General features: G+C 47.7%; 15 non-coding genes across 15 annotated transcripts; all 15 read right to left on the reverse strand.

Moving 5' to 3' along the window:
* Positions 1 to 1,052: 1,052 nt before the first annotated feature.
* On the reverse strand, positions 1,053 to 1,243 carry LOC142691658 (U2 spliceosomal RNA). The gene has a single exon (XR_012860190.1). It is a non-coding gene; the product is annotated as a U2 spliceosomal RNA (small nuclear RNA).
* Positions 1,244 to 2,527: 1,284 nt separating this feature from the next.
* Positions 2,528 to 2,718, reverse strand: LOC142691659 (U2 spliceosomal RNA). Its single transcript, XR_012860191.1, has one exon. It is a non-coding gene; the product is annotated as a U2 spliceosomal RNA (small nuclear RNA).
* A 1,322-nt stretch (positions 2,719 to 4,040) lies between these two features.
* On the reverse strand, positions 4,041 to 4,231 carry LOC142691661 (U2 spliceosomal RNA). The gene has a single exon (XR_012860192.1). It is a non-coding gene; the product is annotated as a U2 spliceosomal RNA (small nuclear RNA).
* A 1,288-nt stretch (positions 4,232 to 5,519) lies between these two features.
* Positions 5,520 to 5,710, reverse strand: LOC142691663 (U2 spliceosomal RNA). The gene has a single exon (XR_012860194.1). It is a non-coding gene; the product is annotated as a U2 spliceosomal RNA (small nuclear RNA).
* Positions 5,711 to 7,010: 1,300 nt separating this feature from the next.
* LOC142691664 (U2 spliceosomal RNA) lies at positions 7,011 to 7,201 on the reverse strand. Its single transcript, XR_012860195.1, has one exon. It is a non-coding gene; the product is annotated as a U2 spliceosomal RNA (small nuclear RNA).
* A 1,288-nt stretch (positions 7,202 to 8,489) lies between these two features.
* LOC142691665 (U2 spliceosomal RNA) lies at positions 8,490 to 8,680 on the reverse strand. The gene has a single exon (XR_012860196.1). It is a non-coding gene; the product is annotated as a U2 spliceosomal RNA (small nuclear RNA).
* Positions 8,681 to 9,980: 1,300 nt separating this feature from the next.
* LOC142691799 (U2 spliceosomal RNA) lies at positions 9,981 to 10,171 on the reverse strand. The gene has a single exon (XR_012860318.1). It is a non-coding gene; the product is annotated as a U2 spliceosomal RNA (small nuclear RNA).
* Positions 10,172 to 11,467: 1,296 nt separating this feature from the next.
* LOC142691666 (U2 spliceosomal RNA) lies at positions 11,468 to 11,658 on the reverse strand. The gene has a single exon (XR_012860197.1). It is a non-coding gene; the product is annotated as a U2 spliceosomal RNA (small nuclear RNA).
* A 1,284-nt stretch (positions 11,659 to 12,942) lies between these two features.
* On the reverse strand, positions 12,943 to 13,133 carry LOC142691667 (U2 spliceosomal RNA). The gene has a single exon (XR_012860198.1). It is a non-coding gene; the product is annotated as a U2 spliceosomal RNA (small nuclear RNA).
* A 1,292-nt stretch (positions 13,134 to 14,425) lies between these two features.
* LOC142691800 (U2 spliceosomal RNA) lies at positions 14,426 to 14,616 on the reverse strand. Its single transcript, XR_012860319.1, has one exon. It is a non-coding gene; the product is annotated as a U2 spliceosomal RNA (small nuclear RNA).
* A 1,284-nt stretch (positions 14,617 to 15,900) lies between these two features.
* LOC142691668 (U2 spliceosomal RNA) lies at positions 15,901 to 16,091 on the reverse strand. Its single transcript, XR_012860199.1, has one exon. It is a non-coding gene; the product is annotated as a U2 spliceosomal RNA (small nuclear RNA).
* Positions 16,092 to 17,379: 1,288 nt separating this feature from the next.
* On the reverse strand, positions 17,380 to 17,570 carry LOC142691669 (U2 spliceosomal RNA). The gene has a single exon (XR_012860200.1). It is a non-coding gene; the product is annotated as a U2 spliceosomal RNA (small nuclear RNA).
* A 1,292-nt stretch (positions 17,571 to 18,862) lies between these two features.
* LOC142691670 (U2 spliceosomal RNA) lies at positions 18,863 to 19,053 on the reverse strand. The gene has a single exon (XR_012860201.1). It is a non-coding gene; the product is annotated as a U2 spliceosomal RNA (small nuclear RNA).
* A 1,292-nt stretch (positions 19,054 to 20,345) lies between these two features.
* Positions 20,346 to 20,536, reverse strand: LOC142691672 (U2 spliceosomal RNA). Its single transcript, XR_012860202.1, has one exon. It is a non-coding gene; the product is annotated as a U2 spliceosomal RNA (small nuclear RNA).
* A 1,292-nt stretch (positions 20,537 to 21,828) lies between these two features.
* On the reverse strand, positions 21,829 to 22,019 carry LOC142691673 (U2 spliceosomal RNA). The gene has a single exon (XR_012860203.1). It is a non-coding gene; the product is annotated as a U2 spliceosomal RNA (small nuclear RNA).
* Positions 22,020 to 23,280: the final 1,261 nt, after the last annotated feature.

Below are 23,280 nucleotides of genomic sequence, written 5' to 3' on the forward strand. Positions count from 1 at the left end.
CTGCCATGCAGATAAACACTGGCAGCGGCAGCAAGTGCATGCCCACAGCCACCCCTTGTTCCTTCACACCTTGTATCAGCTGTAATCCAGTCCAGTCCAGTGCTGCCTGCTGAGCAGCACTGACCAACACTGCCTGGGCCCAGGCTTTTATCTCTGAGGCCCCATTATGATGTCAGAAAGCTGGCTCTGGAATCCTGAGGGCTCCACTATGACACGTGCAAAGTTCCGTCTGAACTTTATATAAGACGGTGAGGCTCAGTCAGTCACTCAGTGTTGCCTGAGAGGGCAACACTGCAACAGCCGGCCGCCAGGCTGTCTTTTTTTTGCACAGCTAGTTGCCTCCAGGAGGCCACAAGAGGGAGACAAGGGACTGCAAAATGGAAAATAGGCATCCACCAACTTTACAGACAACTTCTCCTTGCTCCTACAACCTCCATCCTTGCACAGTTTGTTATTCTTCTAGGTAACATAGTAACAAATCCAAATTGCTGCTCTCTTTGTAGGCAAGCAAGGCTTTGTTGCAACTGCAATTCTTACTTCTTCTTGAAATGTAGGGACGACAGTACATTCCATCACATCCATCTAGTGTACACAGGTAGGTCCATTGTGGCGGGCAGGCGAGCGGGCGGGCTGCTTTATTGGCTGTTTGCTGTTCCCCTACTCCACTCCACTATTTGACTGTTGTGCTGCATCAATCAATCAATCAATCAATCAATCAATCAATCAATCAATCAATCAATCAATCAATCAATCAGTGGCTGGCTCAGGTGCAGCTCTTTAACTTACCTAAAAGGGAGGGCGGAGAGAAGACAAGGAAGGTGAATGAGGTGTTCCAATGTGAAATGCCGGAAACACAGAAACACAGACGACACACAACAAGAGGTGGCAATCTATTCATTAATTGCATTTAATCAATGAGCTCATTATCACTCATGCATTGTCCAACAGGTGTTGAAATAATGGGATTAAAAGGGGAGATCCCTTTAGAAAGACAGAAACAATAGCAAAGACAAAAAACACTTTTAGAATCTGCTTTTAGTCAACACATAAGGAAAGGGTGCACCGGTCCTGGAAATACTGCAATACCAGGTCAATGCGTGGAGTGGACAGAGCAAGCTCTATTTCCATCTCCCTGTTCTAAAAATCCATTTAATATATGGTCCCCAGATAGGGGACGTATCAGATATTAAACTGATAAGAACAGATACTACACTTGATCTTAGCCAAAAGGCCGAGAAGCGATAACCCGAACGGGCCGCGCGTTGCCCGAGCCTGCCCGATACTGCTGTTCAGCCCTTGCAGCGATTCAGCCTACTTCTAGGCAATTCCATGGGGCCCTGCAGGCTCACACACTCACAGCTACACGGGAGGTGAATAAAGGCCGGAGAGGAAGCCAGACAGGATTTGCTTCTTTTGCTTGCACCACAATGCAGTGCTGAAAGAGGAGGAATCTACATAAAAACGCCTTCCTGGCAACGCCCAAATGCCCTGCTGCCATGCAGATAAACACTGGCAGCGGCAGCAAGTGCATGCCCACAGCCACCCCTTGTTCCTTCACACCTTGTATCAGCTGTAATCCAGTCCAGTCCAGTGCTGCCTGCTGAGCAGCACTGACCAACACTGCCTGGGCCCAGGCTTTTATCTCTGAGGCCCCATTATGATGTCAGAAAGCTGGCTCTGGAATCCTGAGGGCTCCACTATGACACGTGCAAAGTTCCGTCTGAACTTTATATAAGACGGTGAGGCTCAGTCAGTCACTCAGTGTTGCCTGAGAGGGCAACACTGCAACAGCCGGCCGCCAGGCTGTCTTTTTTTTGCACAGCTAGTTGCCTCCAGGAGGCCACAAGAGGGAGACAAGGGACTGCAAAATGGAAAATAGGCATCCACCAACTTTACAGACAACTTCTCCTTGCTCCTACAACCTCCATCCTTGCACAGTTTGTTATTCTTCTAGGTAACATAGTAACAAATCCAAATTGCTGCTCTCTTTGTAGGCAAGCAAGGCTTTGTTGCAACTGCAATTCTTACTTCTTCTTGAAATGTAGGGACGACAGTACATTCCATCACATCCATCTAGTGTACACAGGTAGGTCCATTGTGGCGGGCAGGCGAGCGGGCGGGCTGCTTTATTGGCTGTTTGCTGTTCCCCTACTCCACTCCACTATTTGACTGTTGTGCTGCATCAATCAATCAATCAATCAATCAATCAATCAATCAATCAATCAATCAGTGGCTGGCTCAGGTGCAGCTCTTTAACTTACCTAAAAGGGAGGGCGGAGAGAAGACAAGGAAGGTGAATGAGGTGTTCCAATGTGAAATGCCGGAAACACAGAAACACAGACGACACACAACAAGAGGTGGCAATCTATTCATTAATTGCATTTAATCAATGAGCTCATTATCACTCATGCATTGTCCAACAGGTGTTGAAATAATGGGATTAAAAGGGGAGATCCCTTCAGAAAGACAGAAACAATAGCAAAGACAAAAAACACTTTTGGAATCTGCTTTTAGTCAACACATAAGGAAAGGGTGCACCGGTCCTGGAAATACTGCAATACCAGGTCAATGCGTGGAGTGGACAGAGCAAGCTCTATTTCCATCTCCCTGTTCTAAAAATCCATTTAATATATGGTCCCCAGATAGGGGACGTATCAGATATTAAACTGATAAGAACAGATACTACACTTGATCTTAGCCAAAAGGCCGAGAAGCGATAACCCGAACGGGCCGCGCGTTGCCCGAGCCTGCCCGATACTGCTGTTCAGCCCTTGCAGCGATTCAGCCTACTTCTAGGCAATTCCATGGGGCCCTGCAGGCTCACACACTCACAGCTACACGGGAGGTGAATAAAGGCCGGAGAGGAAGCCAGACAGGATTTGCTTCTTTTGCTTGCACCACAATGCAGTGCTGAAAGAGGAGGAATCTACATAAAAACGCCTTCCTGGCAACGCCCAAATGCCCTGCTGCCATGCAGATAAACACTGGCAGCGGCAGCAAGTGCATGCCCACAGCCACCCCTTGTTCCTTCACACCTTGTATCAGCTGTAATCCAGTCCAGTCCAGTGCTGCCTGCTGAGCAGCACTGACCAACACTGCCTGGGCCCAGGCTTTTATCTCTGAGGCCCCATTATGATGTCAGAAAGCTGGCTCTGGAATCCTGAGGGCTCCACTATGACACGTGCAAAGTTCCGTCTGAACTTTATATAAGACGGTGAGGCTCAGTCAGTCACTCAGTGTTGCCTGAGAGGGCAACACTGCAACAGCCGGCCGCCAGGCTGTCTTTTTTTTGCACAGCTAGTTGCCTCCAGGAGGCCACAAGAGGGAGACAAGGGACTGCAAAATGGAAAATAGGCATCCACCAACTTTACAGACAACTTCTCCTTGCTCCTACAACCTCCATCCTTGCACAGTTTGTTATTCTTCTAGGTAACATAGTAACAAATCCAAATTGCTGCTCTCTTTGTAGGCAAGCAAGGGTTTGTTGCAACTGCAATTCTTACTTCTTCTTGAAATGTAGGGACGACAGTACATTCCATCACATCCATCTAGTGTACACAGGTAGGTCCATTGTGGCGGGCAGGCGAGCGGGCGGGCTGCTTTATTGGCTGTTTGCTGTTCCCCTACTCCACTCCACTATTTGACTGTTGTGCTGCATCAATCAATCAATCAATCAATCAATCAATCAATCAATCAATCAATCAATCAATCAATCAATCAATCAGTATCAATCAATCAATCAGTGGCTGGCTCAGGTGCAGCTCTTTAACTTACCTAAAAGGGAGGGCGGAGAGAAGACAAGGAAGGTGAATGAGGTGTTCCAATGTGAAATGCCGGAAACACAGAAACACAGACGACACACAACAAGAGGTGGCAATCTATTCATTAATTGCATTTAATCAATGAGCTCATTATCACTCATGCATTGTCCAACAGGTGTTGAAATAATGGGATTAAAAGGGGAGATCCCTTCAGAAAGACAGAAACAATAGCAAAGACAAAAAACACTTTTGGAATCTGCTTTTAGTCAACACATAAGGAAAGGGTGCACCGGTCCTGGAAATACTGCAATACCAGGTCAATGCGTGGAGTGGACAGAGCAAGCTCTATTTCCATCTCCCTGTTCTAAAAATCCATTTAATATATGGTCCCCAGATAGGGGACGTATCAGATATTAAACTGATAAGAACAGATACTACACTTGATCTTAGCCAAAAGGCCGAGAAGCGATAACCCGAACGGGCCGCGCGTTGCCCGAGCCTGCCCGATACTGCTGTTCAGCCCTTGCAGCGATTCAGCCTACTTCTAGGCAATTCCATGGGGCCCTGCAGGCTCACACACTCACAGCTACACGGGAGGTGAATAAAGGCCGGAGAGGAAGCCAGACAGGATTTGCTTCTTTTGCTTGCACCACAATGCAGTGCTGAAAGAGGAGGAATCTACATAAAAACGCCTTCCTGGCAACGCCCAAATGCCCTGCTGCCATGCAGATAAACACTGGCAGCGGCAGCAAGTGCATGCCCACAGCCACCCCTTGTTCCTTCACACCTTGTATCAGCTGTAATCCAGTCCAGTCCAGTGCTGCCTGCTGAGCAGCACTGACCAACACTGCCTGGGCCCAGGCTTTTATCTCTGAGGCCCCATTATGATGTCAGAAAGCTGGCTCTGGAATCCTGAGGGCTCCACTATGACACGTGCAAAGTTCCGTCTGAACTTTATATAAGACGGTGAGGCTCAGTCAGTCACTCAGTGTTGCCTGAGAGGGCAACACTGCAACAGCCGGCCGCCAGGCTGTCTTTTTTTTGCACAGCTAGTTGCCTCCAGGAGGCCACAAGAGGGAGACAAGGGACTGCAAAATGGAAAATAGGCATCCACCAACTTTACAGACAACTTCTCCTTGCTCCTACAACCTCCATCCTTGCACAGTTTGTTATTCTTCTAGGTAACATAGTAACAAATCCAAATTGCTGCTCTCTTTGTAGGCAAGCAAGGCTTTGTTGCAACTGCAATTCTTACTTCTTCTTGAAATGTAGGGACGACAGTACATTCCATCACATCCATCTAGTGTACACAGGTAGGTCCATTGTGGCGGGCAGGCGAGCGGGCGGGCTGCTTTATTGGCTGTTTGCTGTTCCCCTACTCCACTCCACTATTTGACTGTTGTGCTGCATCAATCAATCAATCAATCAATCAATCAATCAATCAATCAATCAATCAATCAGTGGCTGGCTCAGGTGCAGCTCTTTAACTTACCTAAAAGGGAGGGCGGAGAGAAGACAAGGAAGGTGAATGAGGTGTTCCAATGTGAAATGCCGGAAACACAGAAACACAGACGACACACAACAAGAGGTGGCAATCTATTCATTAATTGCATTTAATCAATGAGCTCATTATCACTCATGCATTGTCCAACAGGTGTTGAAATAATGGGATTAAAAGGGGAGATCCCTTCAGAAAGACAGAAACAATAGCAAAGACAAAAAACACTTTTGGAATCTGCTTTTAGTCAACACATAAGGAAAGGGTGCACCGGTCCTGGAAATACTGCAATACCAGGTCAATGCGTGGAGTGGACAGAGCAAGCTCTATTTCCATCTCCCTGTTCTAAAAATCCATTTAATATATGGTCCCCAGATAGGGGACGTATCAGATATTAAACTGATAAGAACAGATACTACACTTGATCTTAGCCAAAAGGCCGAGAAGCGATAACCCGAACGGGCCGCGCGTTGCCCGAGCCTGCCCGATACTGCTGTTCAGCCCTTGCAGCGATTCAGCCTACTTCTAGGCAATTCCATGGGGCCCTGCAGGCTCACACACTCACAGCTACACGGGAGGTGAATAAAGGCCGGAGAGGAAGCCAGACAGGATTTGCTTCTTTTGCTTGCACCACAATGCAGTGCTGAAAGAGGAGGAATCTACATAAAAACGCCTTCCTGGCAACGCCCAAATGCCCTGCTGCCATGCAGATAAACACTGGCAGCGGCAGCAAGTGCATGCCCACAGCCACCCCTTGTTCCTTCACACCTTGTATCAGCTGTAATCCAGTCCAGTCCAGTGCTGCCTGCTGAGCAGCACTGACCAACACTGCCTGGGCCCAGGCTTTTATCTCTGAGGCCCCATTATGATGTCAGAAAGCTGGCTCTGGAATCCTGAGGGCTCCACTATGACACGTGCAAAGTTCCGTCTGAACTTTATATAAGACGGTGAGGCTCAGTCAGTCACTCAGTGTTGCCTGAGAGGGCAACACTGCAACAGCCGGCCGCCAGGCTGTCTTTTTTTTGCACAGCTAGTTGCCTCCAGGAGGCCACAAGAGGGAGACAAGGGACTGCAAAATGGAAAATAGGCATCCACCAACTTTACAGACAACTTCTCCTTGCTCCTACAACCTCCATCCTTGCACAGTTTGTTATTCTTCTAGGTAACATAGTAACAAATCCAAATTGCTGCTCTCTTTGTAGGCAAGCAAGGCTTTGTTGCAACTGCAATTCTTACTTCTTCTTGAAATGTAGGGACGACAGTACATTCCATCACATCCATCTAGTGTACACAGGTAGGTCCATTGTGGCGGGCAGGCGAGCGGGCGGGCTGCTTTATTGGCTGTTTGCTGTTCCCCTACTCCACTCCACTATTTGACTGTTGTGCTGCATCAATCAATCAATCAATCAATCAATCAATCAATCAATCAATCAATCAATCAATCAATCAATCAGTGGCTGGCTCAGGTGCAGCTCTTTAACTTACCTAAAAGGGAGGGCGGAGAGAAGACAAGGAAGGTGAATGAGGTGTTCCAATGTGAAATGCCGGAAACACAGAAACACAGACGACACACAACAAGAGGTGGCAATCCATTCATTAATTGCATTTAATCAATGAGCTCATTATCACTCATGCATTGTCCAACAGGTGTTGAAATAATGGGATTAAAAGGGGAGATCCCTTCAGAAAGACAGAAACAATAGCAAAGACAAAAAACACTTTTGGAATCTGCTTTTAGTCAACACATAAGGAAAGGGTGCACCGGTCCTGGAAATACTGCAATACCAGGTCAATGCGTGGAGTGGACAGAGCAAGCTCTATTTCCATCTCCCTGTTCTAAAAATCCATTTAATATATGGTCCCCAGATAGGGGACGTATCAGATATTAAACTGATAAGAACAGATACTACACTTGATCTTAGCCAAAAGGCCGAGAAGCGATAACCCGAACGGGCCGCGCGTTGCCCGAGCCTGCCCGATACTGCTGTTCAGCCCTTGCAGCGATTCAGCCTACTTCTAGGCAATTCCATGGGGCCCTGCAGGCTCACACACTCACAGCTACACGGGAGGTGAATAAAGGCCGGAGAGGAAGCCAGACAGGATTTGCTTCTTTTGCTTGCACCACAATGCAGTGCTGAAAGAGGAGGAATCTACATAAAAACGCCTTCCTGGCAACGCCCAAATGCCCTGCTGCCATGCAGATAAACACTGGCAGCGGCAGCAAGTGCATGCCCACAGCCACCCCTTGTTCCTTCACACCTTGTATCAGCTGTAATCCAGTCCAGTCCAGTGCTGCCTGCTGAGCAGCACTGACCAACACTGCCTGGGCCCAGGCTTTTATCTCTGAGGCCCCATTATGATGTCAGAAAGCTGGCTCTGGAATCCTGAGGGCTCCACTATGACACGTGCAAAGTTCCGTCTGAACTTTATATAAGACGGTGAGGCTCAGTCAGTCACTCAGTGTTGCCTGAGAGGGCAACACTGCAACAGCCGGCCGCCAGGCTGTCTTTTTTTTGCACAGCTAGTTGCCTCCAGGAGGCCACAAGAGGGAGACAAGGGACTGCAAAATGGAAAATAGGCATCCACCAACTTTACAGACAACTTCTCCTTGCTCCTACAACCTCCATCCTTGCACAGTTTGTTATTCTTCTAGGTAACATAGTAACAAATCCAAATTGCTGCTCTCTTTGTAGGCAAGCAAGGCTTTGTTGCAACTGCAATTCTTACTTCTTCTTGAAATGTAGGGACGACAGTACATTCCATCACATCCATCTAGTGTACACAGGTAGGTCCATTGTGGCGGGCAGGCGAGCGGGCGGGCTGCTTTATTGGCTGTTTGCTGTTCCCCTACTCCACTCCACTATTTGACTGTTGTGCTGCATCAATCAATCAATCAATCAATCAATCAATCAATCAATCAATCAATCAATCAGTGGCTGGCTCAGGTGCAGCTCTTTAACTTACCTAAAAGGGAGGGCGGAGAGAAGACAAGGAAGGTGAATGAGGTGTTCCAATGTGAAATGCCGGAAACACAGAAACACAGACGACACACAACAAGAGGTGGCAATCTATTCATTAATTGCATTTAATCAATGAGCTCATTATCACTCATGCATTGTCCAACAGGTGTTGAAATAATGGGATTAAAAGGGGAGATCCCTTCAGAAAGACAGAAACAATAGCAAAGACAAAAAACACTTTTGGAATCTGCTTTTAGTCAACACATAAGGAAAGGGTGCACCGGTCCTGGAAATACTGCAATACCAGGTCAATGCGTGGAGTGGACAGAGCAAGCTCTATTTCCATCTCCCTGTTCTAAAAATCCATTTAATATATGGTCCCCAGATAGGGGACGTATCAGATATTAAACTGATAAGAACAGATACTACACTTGATCTTAGCCAAAAGGCCGAGAAGCGATAACCCGAACGGGCCGCGCGTTGCCCGAGCCTGCCCGATACTGCTGTTCAGCCCTTGCAGCGATTCAGCCTACTTCTAGGCAATTCCATGGGGCCCTGCAGGCTCACACACTCACAGCTACACGGGAGGTGAATAAAGGCCGGAGAGGAAGCCAGACAGGATTTGCTTCTTTTGCTTGCACCACAATGCAGTGCTGAAAGAGGAGGAATCTACATAAAAACGCCTTCCTGGCAACGCCCAAATGCCCTGCTGCCATGCAGATAAACACTGGCAGCGGCAGCAAGTGCATGCCCACAGCCACCCCTTGTTCCTTCACACCTTGTATCAGCTGTAATCCAGTCCAGTCCAGTGCTGCCTGCTGAGCAGCACTGACCAACACTGCTTGGGCCCAGGCTTTTATCTCTGAGGCCCCATTATGATGTCAGAAAGCTGGCTCTGGAATCCTGAGGGCTCCACTATGACACGTGCAAAGTTCCGTCTGAACTTTATATAAGACGGTGAGGCTCAGTCAGTCACTCAGTGTTGCCTGAGAGGGCAACACTGCAACAGCCGGCCGCCAGGCTGTCTTTTTTTTGCACAGCTAGTTGCCTCCAGGAGGCCACAAGAGGGAGACAAGGGACTGCAAAATGGAAAATAGGCATCCACCAACTTTACAGACAACTTCTCCTTGCTCCTACAACCTCCATCCTTGCACAGTTTGTTATTCTTCTAGGTAACATAGTAACAAATCCAAATTGCTGCTCTCTTTGTAGGCAAGCAAGGCTTTGTTGCAACTGCAATTCTTACTTCTTCTTGAAATGTAGGGACGACAGTACATTCCATCACATCCATCTAGTGTACACAGGTAGGTCCATTGTGGCGGGCAGGCGAGCGGGCGGGCTGCTTTATTGGCTGTTTGCTGTTCCCCTACTCCACTCCACTATTTGACTGTTGTGCTGCATCAATCAATCAATCAATCAATCAATCAATCAATCAATCAATCAATCAATCAATCAATCAATCAGTGGCTGGCTCAGGTGCAGCTCTTTAACTTACCTAAAAGGGAGGGCGGAGAGAAGACAAGGAAGGTGAATGAGGTGTTCCAATGTGAAATGCCGGAAACACAGAAACACAGACGACACACAACAAGAGGTGGCAATCTATTCATTAATTGCATTTAATCAATGAGCTCATTATCACTCATGCATTGTCCAACAGGTGTTGAAATAATGGGATTAAAAGGGGAGATCCCTTCAGAAAGACAGAAACAATAGCAAAGACAAAAAACACTTTTGGAATCTGCTTTTAGTCAACACATAAGGAAAGGGTACACCGGTCCTGGAAATACTGCAATACCAGGTCAATGCGTGGAGTGGACAGAGCAAGCTCTATTTCCATCTCCCTGTTCTAAAAATCCATTTAATATATGGTCCCCAGATAGGGGACGTATCAGATATTAAACTGATAAGAACAGATACTACACTTGATCTTAGCCAAAAGGCCGAGAAGCGATAACCCGAACGGGCCGCGCGTTGCCCGAGCCTGCCCGATACTGCTGTTCAGCCCTTGCAGCGATTCAGCCTACTTCTAGGCAATTCCATGGGGCCCTGCAGGCTCACACACTCACAGCTACACGGGAGGTGAATAAAGGCCGGAGAGGAAGCCAGACAGGATTTGCTTCTTTTGCTTGCACCACAATGCAGTGCTGAAAGAGGAGGAATCTACATAAAAACGCCTTCCTGGCAACGCCCAAATGCCCTGCTGCCATGCAGATAAACACTGGCAGCGGCAGCAAGTGCATGCCCACAGCCACCCCTTGTTCCTTCACACCTTGTATCAGCTGTAATCCAGTCCAGTCCAGTGCTGCCTGCTGAGCAGCACTGACCAACACTGCCTGGGCCCAGGCTTTTATCTCTGAGGCCCCATTATGATGTCAGAAAGCTGGCTCTGGAATCCTGAGGGCTCCACTATGACACGTGCAAAGTTCCGTCTGAACTTTATATAAGACGGTGAGGCTCAGTCAGTCACTCAGTGTTGCCTGAGAGGGCAACACTGCAACAGCCGGCCGCCAGGCTGTCTTTTTTTTGCACAGCTAGTTGCCTCCAGGAGGCCACAAGAGGGAGACAAGGGACTGCAAAATGGAAAATAGGCATCCACCAACTTTACAGACAACTTCTCCTTGCTCCTACAACCTCCATCCTTGCACAGTTTGTTATTCTTCTAGGTAACATAGTAACAAATCCAAATTGCTGCTCTCTTTGTAGGCAAGCAAGGCTTTGTTGCAACTGCAATTCTTACTTCTTCTTGAAATGTAGGGACGACAGTACATTCCATCACATCCATCTAGTGTACACAGGTAGGTCCATTGTGGCGGGCAGGCGAGCGGGCGGGCTGCTTTATTGGCTGTTTGCTGTTCCCCTACTCCACTCCACTATTTGACTGTTGTGCTGCATCAATCAATCAATCAATCAATCAATCAATCAATCAATCAATCAATCAATCAATCAATCAGTGGCTGGCTCAGGTGCAGCTCTTTAACTTACCTAAAAGGGAGGGCGGAGAGAAGACAAGGAAGGTGAATGAGGTGTTCCAATGTGAAATGCCGGAAACACAGAAACACAGACGACACACAACAAGAGGTGGCAATCTATTCATTAATTGCATTTAATCAATGAGCTCATTATCACTCATGCATTGTCCAACAGGTGTTGAAATAATGGGATTAAAAGGGGAGATCCCTTCAGAAAGACAGAAACAATAGCAAAGACAAAAAACACTTTTGGAATCTGCTTTTAGTCAACACATAAGGAAAGGGTGCACCGGTCCTGGAAATACTGCAATACCAGGTCAATGCGTGGAGTGGACAGAGCAAGCTCTATTTCCATCTCCCTGTTCTAAAAATCCATTTAATATATGGTCCCCAGATAGGGGACGTATCAGATATTAAACTGATAAGAACAGATACTACACTTGATCTTAGCCAAAAGGCCGAGAAGCGATAACCCGAACGGGCCGCGCGTTGCCCGAGCCTGCCCGATACTGCTGTTCAGCCCTTGCAGCGATTCAGCCTACTTCTAGGCAATTCCATGGGGCCCTGCAGGCTCACACACTCACAGCTACACGGGAGGTGAATAAAGGCCGGAGAGGAAGCCAGACAGGATTTGCTTCTTTTGCTTGCACCACAATGCAGTGCTGAAAGAGGAGGAATCTACATAAAAACGCCTTCCTGGCAACGCCCAAATGCCCTGCTGCCATGCAGATAAACACTGGCAGCGGCAGCAAGTGCATGCCCACAGCCACCCCTTGTTCCTTCACACCTTGTATCAGCTGTAATCCAGTCCAGTCCAGTGCTGCCTGCTGAGCAGCACTGACCAACACTGCTTGGGCCCAGGCTTTTATCTCTGAGGCCCCATTATGATGTCAGAAAGCTGGCTCTGGAATCCTGAGGGCTCCACTATGACACGTGCAAAGTTCCGTCTGAACTTTATATAAGACGGTGAGGCTCAGTCAGTCACTCAGTGTTGCCTGAGAGGGCAACACTGCAACAGCCGGCCGCCAGGCTGTCTTTTTTTTGCACAGCTAGTTGCCTCCAGGAGGCCACAAGAGGGAGACAAGGGACTGCAAAATGGAAAATAGGCATCCACCAACTTTACAGACAACTTCTCCTTGCTCCTACAACCTCCATCCTTGCACAGTTTGTTATTCTTCTAGGTAACATAGTAACAAATCCAAATTGCTGCTCTCTTTGTAGGCAAGCAAGGCTTTGTTGCAACTGCAATTCTTACTTCTTCTTGAAATGTAGGGACGACAGTACATTCCATCACATCCATCTAGTGTACACAGGTAGGTCCATTGTGGCGGGCAGGCGAGCGGGCGGGCTGCTTTATTGGCTGTTTGCTGTTCCCCTACTCCACTCCACTATTTGACAGTTGTGCTGCATCAATCAATCAATCAATCAATCAATCAATCAATCAATCAATCAATCAGTGGCTGGCTCAGGTGCAGCTCTTTAACTTACCTAAAAGGGAGGGCGGAGAGAAGACAAGGAAGGTGAATGAGGTGTTCCAATGTGAAATGCCGGAAACACAGAAACACAGACGACACACAACAAGAGGTGGCAATCTATTCATTAATTGCATTTAATCAATGAGCTCATTATCACTCATGCATTGTCCAACAGGTGTTGAAATAATGGGATTAAAAGGGGAGATCCCTTCAGAAAGACAGAAACAATAGCAAAGACAAAAAACACTTTTGGAATCTGCTTTTAGTCAACACATAAGGAAAGGGTGCACCGGTCCTGGAAATACTGCAATACCAGGTCAATGCGTGGAGTGGACAGAGCAAGCTCTATTTCCATCTCCCTGTTCTAAAAATCCATTTAATATATGGTCCCCAGATAGGGGACGTATCAGATATTAAACTGATAAGAACAGATACTACACTTGATCTTAGCCAAAAGGCCGAGAAGCGATAACCCGAACGGGCCGCGCGTTGCCCGAGCCTGCCCGATACTGCTGTTCAGCCCTTGCAGCGATTCAGCCTACTTCTAGGCAATTCCATGGGGCCCTGCAGGCTCACACACTCACAGCTACACGGGAGGTGAATAAAGGCCGGAGAGGAAGCCAGACAGGATTTGCTTCTTTTGCTTGCACCACAATGCAGTGCTGAAAGAGGAGGAATCTACATAAAAACGCCTTCCTGGCAACGCCCAAATGCCCTGCTGCCATGCAGATAAACACTGGCAGCGGCAGCAAGTGCATGCCCACAGCCACCCCTTGTTCCTTCACACCTTGTATCAGCTGTAATCCAGTCCAGTCCAGTGCTGCCTGCTGAGCAGCACTGACCAACACTGCCTGGGCCCAGGCTTTTATCTCTGAGGCCCCATTATGATGTCAGAAAGCTGGCTCTGGAATCCTGAGGGCTCCACTATGACACGTGCAAAGTTCCGTCTGAACTTTATATAAGACGGTGAGGCTCAGTCAGTCACTCAGTGTTGCCTGAGAGGGCAACACTGCAACAGCCGGCCGCCAGGCTGTCTTTTTTTTGCACAGCTAGTTGCCTCCAGGAGGCCACAAGAGGGAGACAAGGGACTGCAAAATGGAAAATAGGCATCCACCAACTTTACAGACAACTTCTCCTTGCTCCTACAACCTCCATCCTTGCACAGTTTGTTATTCTTCTAGGTAACATAGTAACAAATCCAAATTGCTGCTCTCTTTGTAGGCAAGCAAGGCTTTGTTGCAACTGCAATTCTTACTTCTTCTTGAAATGTAGGGACGACAGTACATTCCATCACATCCATCTAGTGTACACAGGTAGGTCCATTGTGGCGGGCAGGCGAGCGGGCGGGCTGCTTTATTGGCTGTTTGCTGTTCCCCTACTCCACTCCACTATTTGACTGTTGTGCTGCATCAATCAATCAATCAATCAATCAATCAATCAATCAATCAATCAATCAATCAATCAGTGGCTGGCTCAGGTGCAGCTCTTTAACTTACCTAAAAGGGAGGGCGGAGAGAAGACAAGGAAGGTGAATGAGGTGTTCCAATGTGAAATGCCGGAAACACAGAAACACAGACGACACACAACAAGAGGTGGCAATCTATTCATTAATTGCATTTAATCAATGAGCTCATTATCACTCATGCATTGTCCAACAGGTGTTGAAATAATGGGATTAAAAGGGGAGATCCCTTCAGAAAGACAGAAACAATAGCAAAGACAAAAAACACTTTTGGAATCTGCTTTTAGTCAACACATAAGGAAAGGGTACACCGGTCCTGGAAATACTGCAATACCAGGTCAATGCGTGGAGTGGACAGAGCAAGCTCTATTTCCATCTCCCTGTTCTAAAAATCCATTTAATATATGGTCCCCAGATAGGGGACGTATCAGATATTAAACTGATAAGAACAGATACTACACTTGATCTTAGCCAAAAGGCCGAGAAGCGATAACCCGAACGGGCCGCGCGTTGCCCGAGCCTGCCCGATACTGCTGTTCAGCCCTTGCAGCGATTCAGCCTACTTCTAGGCAATTCCATGGGGCCCTGCAGGCTCACACACTCACAGCTACACGGGAGGTGAATAAAGGCCGGAGAGGAAGCCAGACAGGATTTGCTTCTTTTGCTTGCACCACAATGCAGTGCTGAAAGAGGAGGAATCTACATAAAAACGCCTTCCTGGCAACGCCCAAATGCCCTGCTGCCATGCAGATAAACACTGGCAGCGGCAGCAAGTGCATGCCCACAGCCACCCCTTGTTCCTTCACACCTTGTATCAGCTGTAATCCAGTCCAGTCCAGTGCTGCCTGCTGAGCAGCACTGACCAACACTGCCTGGGCCCAGGCTTTTATCTCTGAGGCCCCATTATGATGTCAGAAAGCTGGCTCTGGAATCCTGAGGGCTCCACTATGACACGTGCAAAGTTCCGTCTGAACTTTATATAAGACGGTGAGGCTCAGTCAGTCACTCAGTGTTGCCTGAGAGGGCAACACTGCAACAGCCGGCCGCCAGGCTGTCTTTTTTTTGCACAGCTAGTTGCCTCCAGGAGGCCACAAGAGGGAGACAAGGGACTGCAAAATGGAAAATAGGCATCCACCAACTTTACAGACAACTTCTCCTTGCTCCTACAACCTCCATCCTTGCACAGTTTGTTATTCTTCTAGGTAACATAGTAACAAATCCAAATTGCTGCTCTCTTTGTAGGCAAGCAAGGCTTTGTTGCAACTGCAATTCTTACTTCTTCTTGAAATGTAGGGACGACAGTACATTCCATCACATCCATCTAGTGTACACAGGTAGGTCCATTGTGGCGGGCAGGCGAGCGGGCGGGCTGCTTTATTGGCTGTTTGCTGTTCCCCTACTCCACTCCACTATTTGACTGTTGTGCTGCATCAATCAATCAATCAATCAATCAATCAATCAATCAATCAATCAATCAGTGGCTGGCTCAGGTGCAGCTCTTTAACTTACCTAAAAGGGAGGGCGGAGAGAAGACAAGGAAGGTGAATGAGGTGTTCCAATGTGAAATGCCGGAAACACAGAAACACAGACGACACACAACAAGAGGTGGCAATCTATTCATTAATTGCATTTAATCAATGAGCTCATTATCACTCATGCATTGTCCAACAGGTGTTGAAATAATGGGATTAAAAGGGGAGATCCCTTCAGAAAGACAGAAACAATAGCAAAGACAAAAAACACTTTTGGAATCTGCTTTTAGTCAACACATAAGGAAAGGGTGCACCGGTCCTGGAAATACTGCAATACCAGGTCAATGCGTGGAGTGGACAGAGCAAGCTCTATTTCCATCTCCCTGTTCTAAAAATCCATTTAATATATGGTCCCCAGATAGGGGACGTATCAGATATTAAACTGATAAGAACAGATACTACACTTGATCTTAGCCAAAAGGCCGAGAAGCGATAACCCGAACGGGCCGCGCGTTGCCCGAGCCTGCCCGATACTGCTGTTCAGCCCTTGCAGCGATTCAGCCTACTTCTAGGCAATTCCATGGGGCCCTGCAGGCTCACACACTCACAGCTACACGGGAGGTGAATAAAGGCCGGAGAGGAAGCCAGACAGGATTTGCTTCTTTTGCTTGCACCACAATGCAGTGCTGAAAGAGGAGGAATCTACATAAAAACGCCTTCCTGGCAACGCCCAAATGCCCTGCTGCCATGCAGATAAACACTGGCAGCGGCAGCAAGTGCATGCCCACAGCCACCCCTTGTTCCTTCACACCTTGTATCAGCTGTAATCCAGTCCAGTCCAGTGCTGCCTGCTGAGCAGCACTGACCAACACTGCCTGGGCCCAGGCTTTTATCTCTGAGGCCCCATTATGATGTCAGAAAGCTGGCTCTGGAATCCTGAGGGCTCCACTATGACACGTGCAAAGTTCCGTCTGAACTTTATATAAGATGGTGAGGCTCAGTCAGTCACTCAGTGTTGCCTGAGAGGGCAACACTGCAACAGCCGGCCGCCAGGCTGTCTTTTTTTTGCACAGCTAGTTGCCTCCAGGAGGCCACAAGAGGGAGACAAGGGACTGCAAAATGGAAAATAGGCATCCACCAACTTTACAGACAACTTCTCCTTGCTCCTACAACCTCCATCCTTGCACAGTTTGTTATTCTTCTAGGTAACATAGTAACAAATCCAAATTGCTGCTCTCTTTGTAGGCAAGCAAGGCTTTGTTGCAACTGCAATTCTTACTTCTTCTTGAAATGTAGGGACGACAGTACATTCCATCACATCCATCTAGTGTACACAGGTAGGTCCATTGTGGCGGGCAGGCGAGCGGGCGGGCTGCTTTATTGGCTGTTTGCTGTTCCCCTACTCCACTCCACTATTTGACTGTTGTGCTGCATCAATCAATCAATCAATCAATCAATCAATCAATCAATCAATCAATCAATCAGTGGCTGGCTCAGGTGCAGCTCTTTAACTTACCTAAAAGGGAGGGCGGAGAGAAGACAAGGAAGGTGAATGAGGTGTTCCAATGTGAAATGCCGGAAACACAGAAACACAGACGACACACAACAAGAGGTGGCAATCTATTCATTAATTGCATTTAATCAATGAGCTCATTATCACTCATGCATTGTCCAACAGGTGTTGAAATAATGGGATTAAAAGGGGAGATCCCTTCAGAAAGACAGAAACAATAGCAAAGACAAAAAACACTTTTGGAATCTGCTTTTAGTCAACACATAAGGAAAGGGTGCACCGGTCCTGGAAATACTGCAATACCAGGTCAATGCGTGGAGTGGACAGAGCAAGCTCTATTTCCATCTCCCTGTTCTAAAAATCCATTTAATATATGGTCCCCAGATAGGGGACGTATCAGATATTAAACTGATAAGAACAGATACTACACTTGATCTTAGCCAAAAGGCCGAGAAGCGATAACCCGAACGGGCCGCGCGTTGCCCGAGCCTGCCCGATACTGCTGTTCAGCCCTTGCAGCGATTCAGCCTACTTCTAGGCAATTCCATGGGGCCCTGCAGGCTCACACACTCACAGCTACACGGGAGGTGAATAAAGGCCGGAGAGGAAGCCAGACAGGATTTGCTTCTTTTGCTTGCACCACAATGCAGTGCTGAAAGAGGAGGAATCTACATAAAAACGCCTTCCTGGCAACGCCCAAATGCCCTGCTGCCATGCAGATAAACACTGGCAGCGGCAGCAAGTGCATGCCCACAGCCACCCCTTGTTCCTTCACACCTTGTATCAGCTGTAATCCAGTCCAGTCCAGTGCTGCCTGCTGAGCAGCACTGACCAACACTGCCTGGGCCCAGGCTTTTATCTCTGAGGCCCCATTATGATGTCAGAAAGCTGGCTCTGGAATCCTGAGGGCTCCACTATGACACGTGCAAAGTTCCGTCTGAACTTTATATAAGACGGTGAGGCTCAGTCAGTCACTCAGTGTTGCCTGAGAGGGCAACACTGCAACAGCCGGCCGCCAGGCTGTCTTTTTTTTGCACAGCTAGTTGCCTCCAGGAGGCCACAAGAGGGAGACAAGGGACTGCAAAATGGAAAATAGGCATCCACCAACTTTACAGACAACTTCTCCTTGCTCCTACAACCTCCATCCTTGCACAGTTTGTTATTCTTCTAGGTAACATAGTAACAAATCCAAATTGCTGCTCTCTTTGTAGGCAAGCAAGGCTTTGTTGCAACTGCAATTCTTACTTCTTCTTGAAATGTAGGGACGACAGTACATTCCATCACATCCATCTAGTGTACACAGGTAGGTCCATTGTGGCGGGCAGGCGAGCGGGCGGGCTGCTTTATTGGCTGTTTGCTGTTCCCCTACTCCACTCCACTATTTGACTGTTGTGCTGCATCAATCAATCAATCAATCAATCAATCAATCAATCAATCAATCAATCAATCAATCAGTGGCTGGCTCAGGTGCAGCTCTTTAACTTACCTAAAAGGGAGGGCGGAGAGAAGACAAGGAAGGTGAATGAGGTGTTCCAATGTGAAATGCCGGAAACACAGAAACACAGACGACACACAACAAGAGGTGGCAATCTATTCATTAATTGCATTTAATCAATGAGCTCATTATCACTCATGCATTGTCCAACAGGTGTTGAAATAATGGGATTAAAAGGGGAGATCCCTTCAGAAAGACAGAAACAATAGCAAAGACAAAAAACACTTTTGGAATCTGCTTTTAGTCAACACATAAGGAAAGGGTGCACCGGTCCTGGAAATACTGCAATACCAGGTCAATGCGTGGAGTGGACAGAGCAAGCTCTATTTCCATCTCCCTGTTCTAAAAATCCATTTAATATATGGTCCCCAGATAGGGGACGTATCAGATATTAAACTGATAAGAACAGATACTACACTTGATCTTAGCCAAAAGGCCGAGAAGCGATAACCCGAACGGGCCGCGCGTTGCCCGAGCCTGCCCGATACTGCTGTTCAGCCCTTGCAGCGATTCAGCCTACTTCTAGGCAATTCCATGGGGCCCTGCAGGCTCACACACTCACAGCTACACGGGAGGTGAATAAAGGCCGGAGAGGAAGCCAGACAGGATTTGCTTCTTTTGCTTGCACCACAATGCAGTGCTGAAAGAGGAGGAATCTACATAAAAACGCCTTCCTGGCAACGCCCAAATGCCCTGCTGCCATGCAGATAAACACTGGCAGCGGCAGCAAGTGCATGCCCACAGCCACCCCTTGTTCCTTCACACCTTGTATCAGCTGTAATCCAGTCCAGTCCAGTGCTGCCTGCTGAGCAGCACTGACCAACACTGCCTGGGCCCAGGCTTTTATCTCTGAGGCCCCATTATGATGTCAGAAAGCTGGCTCTGGAATCCTGAGGGCTCCACTATGACACGTGCAAAGTTCCGTCTGAACTTTATATAAGACGGTGAGGCTCAGTCAGTCACTCAGTGTTGCCTGAGAGGGCAACACTGCAACAGCCGGCCGCCAGGCTGTCTTTTTTTTGCACAGCTAGTTGCCTCCAGGAGGCCACAAGAGGGAGACAAGGGACTGCAAAATGGAAAATAGGCATCCACCAACTTTACAGACAACTTCTCCTTGCTCCTACAACCTCCATCCTTGCACAGTTTGTTATTCTTCTAGGTAACATAGTAACAAATCCAAATTGCTGCTCTCTTTGTAGGCAAGCAAGGCTTTGTTGCAACTGCAATTCTTACTTCTTCTTGAAATGTAGGGACGACAGTACATTCCATCACATCCATCTAGTGTACACAGGTAGGTCCATTGTGGCGGGCAGGCGAGCGGGCGGGCTGCTTTATTGGCTGTTTGCTGTTCCCCTACTCCACTCCACTATTTGACTGTTGTGCTGCATCAATCAATCAATCAATCAATCAATCAATCAATCAATCAATCAATCAATCAATCAGTGGCTGGCTCAGGTGCAGCTCTTTAACTTACCTAAAAGGGAGGGCGGAGAGAAGACAAGGAAGGTGAATGAGGTGTTCCAATGTGAAATGCCGGAAACACAGAAACACAGACGACACACAACAAGAGGTGGCAATCTATTCATTAATTGCATTTAATCAATGAGCTCATTATCACTCATGCATTGTCCAACAGGTGTTGAAATAATGGGATTAAAAGGGGAGATCCCTTCAGAAAGACAGAAACAATAGCAAAGACAAAAAACACTTTTGGAATCTGCTTTTAGTCAACACATAAGGAAAGGGTGCACCGGTCCTGGAAATACTGCAATACCAGGTCAATGCGTGGAGTGGACAGAGCAAGCTCTATTTCCATCTCCCTGTTCTAAAAATCCATTTAATATATGGTCCCCAGATAGGGGACGTATCAGATATTAAACTGATAAGAACAGATACTACACTTGATCTTAGCCAAAAGGCCGAGAAGCGATAACCCGAACGGGCCGCGCGTTGCCCGAGCCTGCCCGATACTGCTGTTCAGCCCTTGCAGCGATTCAGCCTACTTCTAGGCAATTCCATGGGGCCCTGCAGGCTCACACACTCACAGCTACACGGGAGGTGAATAAAGGCCGGAGAGGAAGCCAGACAGGATTTGCTTCTTTTGCTTGCACCACAATGCAGTGCTGAAAGAGGAGGAATCTACATAAAAACGCCTTCCTGGCAACGCCCAAATGCCCTGCTGCCATGCAGATAAACACTGGCAGCGGCAGCAAGTGCATGCCCACAGCCACCCCTTGTTCCTTCACACCTTGTATCAGCTGTAATCCAGTCCAGTCCAGTGCTGCCTGCTGAGCAGCACTGACCAACACTGCCTGGGCCCAGGCTTTTATCTCTGAGGCCCCATTATGATGTCAGAAAGCTGGCTCTGGAATCCTGAGGGCTCCACTATGACACGTGCAAAGTTCCGTCTGAACTTTATATAAGACGGTGAGGCTCAGTCAGTCACTCAGTGTTGCCTGAGAGGGCAACACTGCAACAGCCGGCCGCCAGGCTGTCTTTTTTTTGCACAGCTAGTTGCCTCCAGGAGGCCACAAGAGGGAGACAAGGGACTGCAAAATGGAAAATAGGCATCCACCAACTTTACAGACAACTTCTCCTTGCTCCTACAACCTCCATCCTTGCACAGTTTGTTATTCTTCTAGGTAACATAGTAACAAATCCAAATTGCTGCTCTCTTTGTAGGCAAGCAAGGCTTTGTTGCAACTGCAATTCTTACTTCTTCTTGAAATGTAGGGACGACAGTACATTCCATCACATCCATCTAGTGTACACAGGTAGGTCCATTGTGGCGGGCAGGCGAGCGGGCGGGCTGCTTTATTGGCTGTTTGCTGTTCCCCTACTCCACTCCACTATTTGACTGTTGTGCTGCATCAATCAATCAATCAATCAATCAATCAATCAATCAATCAATCAATCAATCAATCAGTGGCTGGCTCAGGTGCAGCTCTTTAACTTACCTAAAAGGGAGGGCGGAGAGAAGACAAGGAAGGTGAATGAGGTGTTCCAATGTGAAATGCCGGAAACACAGAAACACAGACGACACACAACAAGAGGTGGCAATCTATTCATTAATTGCATTTAATCAATGAGCTCATTATCACTCATGCATTGTCCAACAGGTGTTGAAATAATGGGATTAAAAGGGGAGATCCCTTCAGAAAGACAGAAACAATAGCAAAGACAAAAAACACTTTTGGAATCTGCTTTTAGTCAACACATAAGGAAAGGGTGCACCGGTCCTGGAAATACTGCAATACCAGGTCAATGCGTGGAGTGGACAGAGCAAGCTCTATTTCCATCTCCCTGTTCTAAAAATCCATTTAATATATGGTCCCCAGATAGGGGACGTATCAGATATTAAACTGATAAGAACAGATACTACACTTGATCTTAGCCAAAAGGCCGAGAAGCGATAACCCGAACGGGCCGCGCGTTGCCCGAGCCTGCCCGATACTGCTGTTCAGCCCTTGCAGCGATTCAGCCTACTTCTAGGCAATTCCATGGGGCCCTGCAGGCTCACACACTCACAGCTACACGGGAGGTGAATAAAGGCCGGAGAGGAAGCCAGACAGGATTTGCTTCTTTTGCTTGCACCACAATGCAGTGCTGAAAGAGGAGGAATCTACATAAAAACGCCTTCCTGGCAACGCCCAAATGCCCTGCTGCCATGCAGATAAACACTGGCAGCGGCAGCAAGTGCATGCCCACAGCCACCCCTTGTTCCTTCACACCTTGTATCAGCTGTAATCCAGTCCAGTCCAGTGCTGCCTGCTGAGCAGCACTGACCAACACTGCCTGGGCCCAGGCTTTTATCTCTGAGGCCCCATTATGATGTCAGAAAGCTGGCTCTGGAATCCTGAGGGCTCCACTATGACACGTGCAAAGTTCCGTCTGAACTTTATATAAGACGGTGAGGCTCAGTCAGTCACTCAGTGTTGCCTGAGAGGGCAACACTGCAACAGCCGGCCGCCAGGCTGTCTTTTTTTTGCACAGCTAGTTGCCTCCAGGAGGCCACAAGAGGGAGACAAGGGACTGCAAAATGGAAAATAGGCATCCACCAACTTTACAGACAACTTCTCCTTGCTCCTACAACCTCCATCCTTGCACAGTTTGTTATTCTTCTAGGTAACATAGTAACAAATCCAAATTGCTGCTCTCTTTGTAGGCAAGCAAGGCTTTGTTGCAACTGCAATTCTTACTTCTTCTTGAAATGTAGGGACGACAGTACATTCCATCACATCCATCTAGTGTACACAGGTAGGTCCATTGTGGCGGGCAGGCGAGCGGGCGGGCTGCTTTATTGGCTGTTTGCTGTTCCCCTACTCCACTCCACTATTTGACTGTTGTGCTGCATCAATCAATCAATCAATCAATCAATCAATCAATCAATCAATCAATCAATCAATCAGTGGCTGGCTCAGGTGCAGCTCTTTAACTTACCTAAAAGGGAGGGCGGAGAGAAGACAAGGAAGGTGAATGAGGTGTTCCAATGTGAAATGCCGGAAACACAGAAACACAGACGACACACAACAAGAGGTGGCAATCTATTCATTAATTGCATTTAATCAATGAGCTCATTATCACTCATGCATTGTCCAACAGGTGTTGAAATAATGGGATTAAAAGGGGAGATCCCTTCAGAAAGACAGAAACAATAGCAAAGACAAAAAACACT

This window comes from Rhinoderma darwinii (genome assembly GCF_050947455.1).
Source record: "Rhinoderma darwinii isolate aRhiDar2 chromosome 5 unlocalized genomic scaffold, aRhiDar2.hap1 SUPER_5_unloc_38, whole genome shotgun sequence".
In the NCBI taxonomy this organism is placed as follows: Eukaryota; Metazoa; Chordata; class Amphibia; order Anura; family Rhinodermatidae; genus Rhinoderma; species Rhinoderma darwinii.